The sequence below is a fragment of the Lepisosteus oculatus genome, chromosome 14 (genome assembly GCF_040954835.1).
Source record: "Lepisosteus oculatus isolate fLepOcu1 chromosome 14, fLepOcu1.hap2, whole genome shotgun sequence".
Classification (NCBI taxonomy): Eukaryota; Metazoa; Chordata; class Actinopteri; order Semionotiformes; family Lepisosteidae; genus Lepisosteus; species Lepisosteus oculatus.
In genome coordinates this window covers 18,683,286-18,690,546 of record NC_090709.1, presented here as the reverse complement: position 1 = coordinate 18,690,546, position 7,261 = coordinate 18,683,286, and the positions used below count along the sequence as shown (strand labels likewise).

At 38.8% G+C, this 7,261-nt stretch overlaps 1 non-coding gene across 1 annotated transcript; it reads right to left on the bottom strand.

Annotated features, from left to right (window-relative positions):
* Positions 1–667: 667 nt before the first annotated feature.
* On the bottom strand, positions 668–739 carry trnaw-cca (transfer RNA tryptophan (anticodon CCA)). Its single transcript has one exon. It is a non-coding gene; the product is annotated as a tRNA-Trp (tRNA).
* Between the last annotated feature and the right edge of the window lie 6,522 nt (positions 740–7,261).

Here is a 7,261-nt window from a genome sequence, read left to right as displayed (position 1 = left end):
CTCACCATGGTGCAATTAATTTACGTGATGGGCTAGTGGTTTAATGGATAACGCGTCTGATTTCGGTTTATAAGATTGTCGATTCGACTTCTACCGGGGTTTTGTGATTCAAATCAGGCTCCTCAGAAATAGATGTACGTTATGTAAATGAACCGCACCTGAAAGCAAACGTTGGGTCTGGGTTCCTTTCTTTCCTGCATGAAATAGCAAATCGTTACAAAAAAAAAACACCAACTAATGTCCAATAGTCCAAAAGTTAGTCATTTAAGTAAACATGAATATACTGTAAGGTCTTGGTACATGGGAGTGGATTTCAACCACAATTAAAAAAGGGCAAATTATAATTACAGGCTTCAGACACTTTGTCATACAAAAGTGACCAAACACTCCCTAACTTTCAGGTTTGCTTGAACCTGTAACAAAAAAGCAGTCTGAAACTTCCATTCTCTGATGTTACTGTCTCTAAAGCCAGACGTGATGTTTCACAGATGTGCAGTGTACCTTTTCTCTTGTCGTGTTCAAGATGACCTGCTGCATAAGCTCCTATCTGGGTGTTCTGTACTGCACTGTTATTTCATTCAGATTACCTATGTGGTGTACAGAGAAAACCTGACTGCATGGTATAATTTCCAGGTTCAGCACCAGCAGCACCTGCAAACACACCAGCTGACCTCGATGTGATTTGAACACACAACCTTCTGATCTGGAGTCAGACGCGCTACCGTTGCGCCACGCGGTCACTCGTGACAAGTCCTTTTAATTCCCCCAAAGAGAATAACAGTAATGCTAGACTAACTAGTATTAAAACTAATAATACTACTGTTAATTCTCTAACAGTAACACTATAATTATAAATAATATTTACATGAATATTAACATTAAAACTAAAACTATCAGTAGCGCTATCATCATTAATACTCACATGAACACTAGCATTAAAACAACCAGTTGTACTCTCATTAATATTGATATGAATACACTAGTATTAGTATTTGTTGCTACCCATGACGTTACATCGCTCTTTGTGATGAACGAGATACACCTAGACGCGCACAGTGACGTGGCGCCTGTCCCCGTGGTTACCATACTTATGATTTATAAACACGGGAAAAAATACATGTAAACTGTTACTTACAGTGCCTTGCGAAAGTATTCGGCCCTCTTGAACTTTTTAACCTTTTGCCACATTTCAGGCTTCAAACATAAAGATATAAATTTTTTATTTTATGTGAAGAATCACCAACAAGTGGGACACAATTGTGAAGTGGAACGAAATCTATTGGATTTTTGAAACTTTTTTAACTAATAAAAAAATGAAAAGTGGGGCGTGCAAAATTATTCGGCCCCCTTGCGTTAATACTTTGTAGAGCCACCTTTTGCTGCGATTACAGCTGCAAGTCGCTTGGGGTATGTCTCTATCAGTTTTGCACATCGAGAGACTGAAATTCTTGCCCATTCTTCCTTGCAAAACAGCTCGAGCTCAGTGAGGTTGGATGGAGAGCGTTTGTGAACAGCAGTTTTCAGCTCTTTCCACAGATTCTCGATTGGATTCAGGTCTGGACTTTGACTTGGCCATTCAAACACCTGGATACGTTTATTTGTGAACCATTCCTTTGTAGATTTTGCTGTATGTTTGGGATCATTGTCTTGTTGGAAGATAAATCTCCGTCCCAGTTTCAGGTCTTTTGCAGACTCCAACAGGTTTTCATTCAGAATGGTCCTGTATTTGGCTGCATCCATCTTCCCCTCAATTTTAACCATCTTCCCTGTCCCTGCTGAAGAAAAGCAGGCCCAAACCATGATGCTGCCACCACCATGTTTGACAGTGGGGATGGTGTATTGAGGGTGATGAGCTGTGTTGCTTTTACGCCAAACATATCGTTTTGCATTGTGGCCAAAAAGTTCGATTTTGGTTTCATCTGACCAGAGCACCTTCTTCCACATGTTTGGGGTGTCTCCCAGGTGGCTTGTGGCAAACTTTAGACGAGACTTTTTATGGATATCTTTGAGAAATGGCTTTCTTCTTGCCACTCTTCCATAAAGGCCAGATTTGTGCAGTGTAAGACTGATTGTTGTCCTATGGACAGACTCTCCCACCTCAGCTGTAGTTCTCTGCAGTTCATCCAGAGTGATCATGGGCCTCTTGGCTGCATCTCTAATCAGTCTTCTCCTTGTCTGAGCTGAAAGTTTAGAGGGACGGCCAGGTCTTGGTAGATTTGCAGTGGTCTGATACTCCTTCCATTTCAAGATGATCGCTTGCACAGTGCTCCTTGGGATGTTTGAAGCTTGGGAAATCTTTTTGTATCCAAATCCGGCTTTAAACTTCTCCACAACAGTATTACGGACCTGCCTGGTGTGTTCCTTGGTCTTCATGATGCTCTCTGCGCTTTCAACAGAACCTTGAGACTATCACAGAGCAGGTGCATTTATACAGAGACTTGATTACACACAGGTGGATTCTATTTATCACCATCAGTCATTTAGGAAAACATTGGATCATTCAGAGATCCTCGCTGAACTTCTGGAGTGAGTTTGCTGCACTGAAAGTAAAGGGGCCGAATAATTTTGCACGCCCCACTTTTCATTTTTTTATTAGTTAAAAAAGTTTCAAAAATCCAATAGATTTCGTTCCACTTCACAATTGTGTCCCACTTGTTGGTGATTCTTCACATAAAATAAAAAATTTATATCTTTATGTTTGAAGCTTGAAATGTGGCAAAAGGTTGAAAAGTTCAAGGGGGCCGAATACTTTCGCAAGGCACTGTACATACATTTATCAACTTGGAATATATTTTTTTAGCTCTAGGATACAGTTACCTAAATAATAATAAGAATAATCATTGTTTAATTTCGGTTTGAACATTTTTTACACTAAACACACTGTGGTAATTGATCGATACAGTCTTTATTGACTGTTTTCTAGATATTTAAAACAGGATCAAAAACAGAAAAAGAACCAGTACTCACCAATCGGTGAAGTTAATCGTTTATTCTACGGTTTTTCAATTGAATTAATTGGTTTTCGATAGATAAATGATCAATAACTCTCCTCCGTGCGCACCCTCCCGCGGTCTTGCTCTCTGATCCAGGTGCTCAGGCTGGTGTCTGTGACATTACAGCGCTCTTTCTAACAGAGCAGAGCGCGTCTCCGCTGGAGGAGACTCCTGTCCGGAGCCTGGGGGGCTTTTCTTACAGATATAACATCCCCCCCAAAAAAGAATACACCGGGCTGTGAAGAGAAGCAAATCATAACAGTTGTAAAAGGAGAGTGACAAACCAAGGAATGAAATTCATTAAACAGGAAAAAAAATAGTTTACTTCGCAGATGAATGTGTTACAAGGCGTACCTGTGTGGAGCAGTAGAGAACGAGTACAAGTCCCTGTAATAAGTGCATTTAAATGTTTTAAACGAATCATCAGAGTATAGAAGCCAGGAGGATCAGGAACCTGATCCTGGAGGTTAAAATGTGTATCCTGGTTTTATTTCCAGCCTGCTCTCAGTTCCATAGGTAGTCTGATTATTTAAATTAAATGTATAACTGTTACAATAATTCATCTAATTGTAAATTTATAAGACTGTGAGACACCTGTGAGAGACATATGAGAGCTGGTGATTCCCTGGGCTGGTGTGGAATCACACACAGACAGGTCTTCTTCTGTGTGATCTGAGTCCCACTGCTGAGAGCTACAGACTGGTCAACTGGTCACTACTGTAGACACGGTCATTGGCCCATCGGCTACTAATAATCAATATACAGTGTACTGACCAGAGTGTCACTACTTGTGTTTATTACATTAAAAGATAATTCCACACTCACGTGTGTTAGAAAACATTTATAAAACATGTTTGGAGATTGACATACAGTAAAGAAAGTAATACTGAAGGGCTGGAGGTCCTGGAAAGGGTTAATAGAAGCTTCTTGCTTCTGACCTGGAACAGAGTCCACAGCTGACAGATCAGTGAGTCTTGAGCCCAGTTCACAGAGAGGAGAACCAGGAGCTCTTCTCTGTCTCTAAGTGGCTGTGAGGAAGGAGAAAATGGGGAGATGTGACCTGAGTCCAGGCTGTTCCAGGATTGTCTGAATGTCCTCTGGTTCTGGATTGACGGATAAAAAGAAGTATGGAGCTTCTGTCCGATTGTCTCTGAGCTGTGAATCAGACTGAGAAGAGAATAATGATTTATTATTCTGCCTCTGATAATTTTTCTCTTTGCCAAGTGGTGTTACATCCCCTTCAGAAACTCTGCACAGACTGTCAGAGTGAGAGAAAAGTAGAGAGATGGACAGATAAGAGCACACGCGGTGAGAGATACATATGTCTTGATTTACTTTGAACCAAGTGTTCATTTCCTTTGTGGAACAAGTTGTTTCTGAACTTCAAGAAATTCATACAACTTCTGAAAGATAAAATATAAGTCTTGCTAATCAGGACAGAAGAAATACCGCAAGAAAATATCAGTGATTTTTCTCCTTTTAACGAAAAGTGGAGAAAAACAACGGCAGTGCATCTCCGTCATCTTAATTTAGCTTAATACAAGTATTCACTTCCTTTTCTGTGGATTACAGACTGCGAAAGATGAAATAAAGTTATTGGTTATTCATGGTCAGTGCAGAAGATATACTGCCGGCTGGCAGGAAAATGTCAGTATTTTATAATTCTTTAATTACAAACGTGTGAATGGCAAAAAGCAACGGGAGTGTGTCTCTCTGCAGCTATTAAATGAAGGGCTGGTGGTTCAAACCCACTAAGGGACGAGCTTCAGACTGTTCCGCTGTAACCATAACCTCTGCTAAAACTTGATGGGATTTCTTCGCAAGCCCTCCTGAAATTTGCAGGAAATATGGATTTTACTCGTGTGGAACTACAAGTAAACAATTAAGTACCTGTCAATGTCCAAGAAAACCATTTTCACATGTGGAATTTTATCTTCAACTGGCTGTCAGGAGAATTCATTTATACACCCGTTGTATCCTTAGCAAAAATATTTTAAAATTAGAACACAGATTTGTTGGAGAATTTGACAATCCTTGACAATCATTATTAAATGAGCATTATACAATTGTGTGTTGATATTTTGTATATGTACCTTAATTGTAATAAAATTAAACATAATTGCTTTGATATGGATGTTCATTTGAAGGATTTGAGGAAACTATCAAGGATCTCAGAACAACCAAAGATACATTTGGGCATCTGCTATTGGTAAAGATTAAAGAGTACTGTAAGTGTGAAGCTTGCACACACACGAGAGAAAAATCAGTTTTAATGTACTTCATTAAACTGATGGTGTGCTTATCAATCGTGCATAAAATGTACATAGCTGAGGATGGTTTCAATCAGTCGATTTCTGGATTAAGGGCCCAGCACGGTTCCGCTGCACCACTCTGCTAACAGATGTCTTAGTGTGATTCAACACAACTACTCTATCTTTGCTTTCTAAAAGTGTGCCCGAGATGGAAAAGTCTAAATGGTAAACGCAGACGTCACTTTGAGCACTTGGTCTTTTATAGTACAAATCATCACACGCTGCCTTACATGGCGTGTCTTCAAGATCGTTGTGAACCAAACCTTCTGCCAAACTGAATCTTTCGTCGTTAATTCCCAAATCTTCAATGAGAATCAGTGAAACGAAAACCAAGCCCATGTACACACTCGCGTCCTAGCGTGAAAGAAAAATGATGTAAGCATTTGAGAAATAACGAGAGTAGTCTGAACATCTCCAGCCTGTCAACTGCTCTACAAAGAGATCGCTCCCTCTACACCCACTTTATAACGCTGAAAATGATTCAGGAAGCACAGCAAAGTTCTAGAACCAGCGAATGCATCTGCATACATAAAATGTCAATTTTTCAAAAGTAAAATCTTCAGCTTTGAAAGATTGTCATCTAAATATTTTCGTTTTTCTCTTTTTTACATAACACGCTTTCGAGAAACAAACTGTCTTGTAATGAAGGCTGCATTAGAAAATGTGTATCTAGCTTTGTTAAATTAAAATCGGCACATCCCAGTGGACAAAAGATGTAGAATATATGGCTATTAAACGCATACTTTAGACATATAAATGTGCTCTGTAACTGGTCTAGAATGAAATTCAAATATACATATATCATTATACGTCAATTAGACATCTATGATTATATGTTTATTATACATAAATGGCTGGAGTTATATTATACGGATAAATTTAGAGGACTAATATACATATATAGTTAAAGGCCTATTATACATCAAATAAATATTTTATAGGTGTAGAAACTAGTAAATAAAGCCAATGATTTGTTTTAGAAATGTATTCTTAAAATATACAATTATTCACACCTGAAAAATATGTAGTTCAAATTATACATTATATACAATATTGTAATCAACAAATGGCTAATCATCATAAAAACACAACTAGTAAACTTCAGTTACAAATTCTAGTAACATGGCAATATATATAGTAATGACAAATAAACTAATCACATGATCCCGCTAAAATTTAACTCAAAACCACATTTCGATTCAAATATAAATTTTAACATTTACAACTTCTATATTTCCACGAAAATATAATTAATGCAGCACAAACGCTACTTTCTAAAAAAGACAGAATGAAACTGTTTGTTTTTGTGTTTCATGGTGATCCTCCTCTCGATACTAATGAAATGTTTAATATGATCCCTCGAGAAACAAAAAGGAGTCCATTTCCGCCTGGAATGATTGATGCCCCGTGGTACACTACGAGTTGCGTAAGGCTCTGTAACGCGCAGATGAGAAACTAACCTCTGCTTCTTCATTATATACACAGAGAGCTATATATGCGAGCTTACTGCCTCCTACGGGCTCTGTATTTGTTAGCGGTACAAGACCGGACGTGGAGAAATGAAGTGAGGAGGGTGTGTACATTAAAAGGCTCATATCGTCCCTGGAAGGGCTCAAACCACCACCCTTTTGGTTAACAACCAAACCACAAAGACGCATGTACAGCTTAACACTTCTCGGTCTCAGTGAAAGTGATACTCCGTAAAATTTCCAGAGATTCATTTATTTTAAAGGAAAATCACCAACAGCGGCCGAGATCTACTGGAGATTTTTCATTCTATACTGCGATTTATGAAGGGTACCCTGTGAAAATACGAGTTTTGACGAGACGGGATGGACATATAAGGTCAAAAAGCTTGGGGAATTGAACTTTAAGGTGAAGACTGCGGGTTCAGTAGCAGCAGAACCTGATCAGTATCAGTTGACTCCGATATACTTTGAAAATGAACTTGGGGAT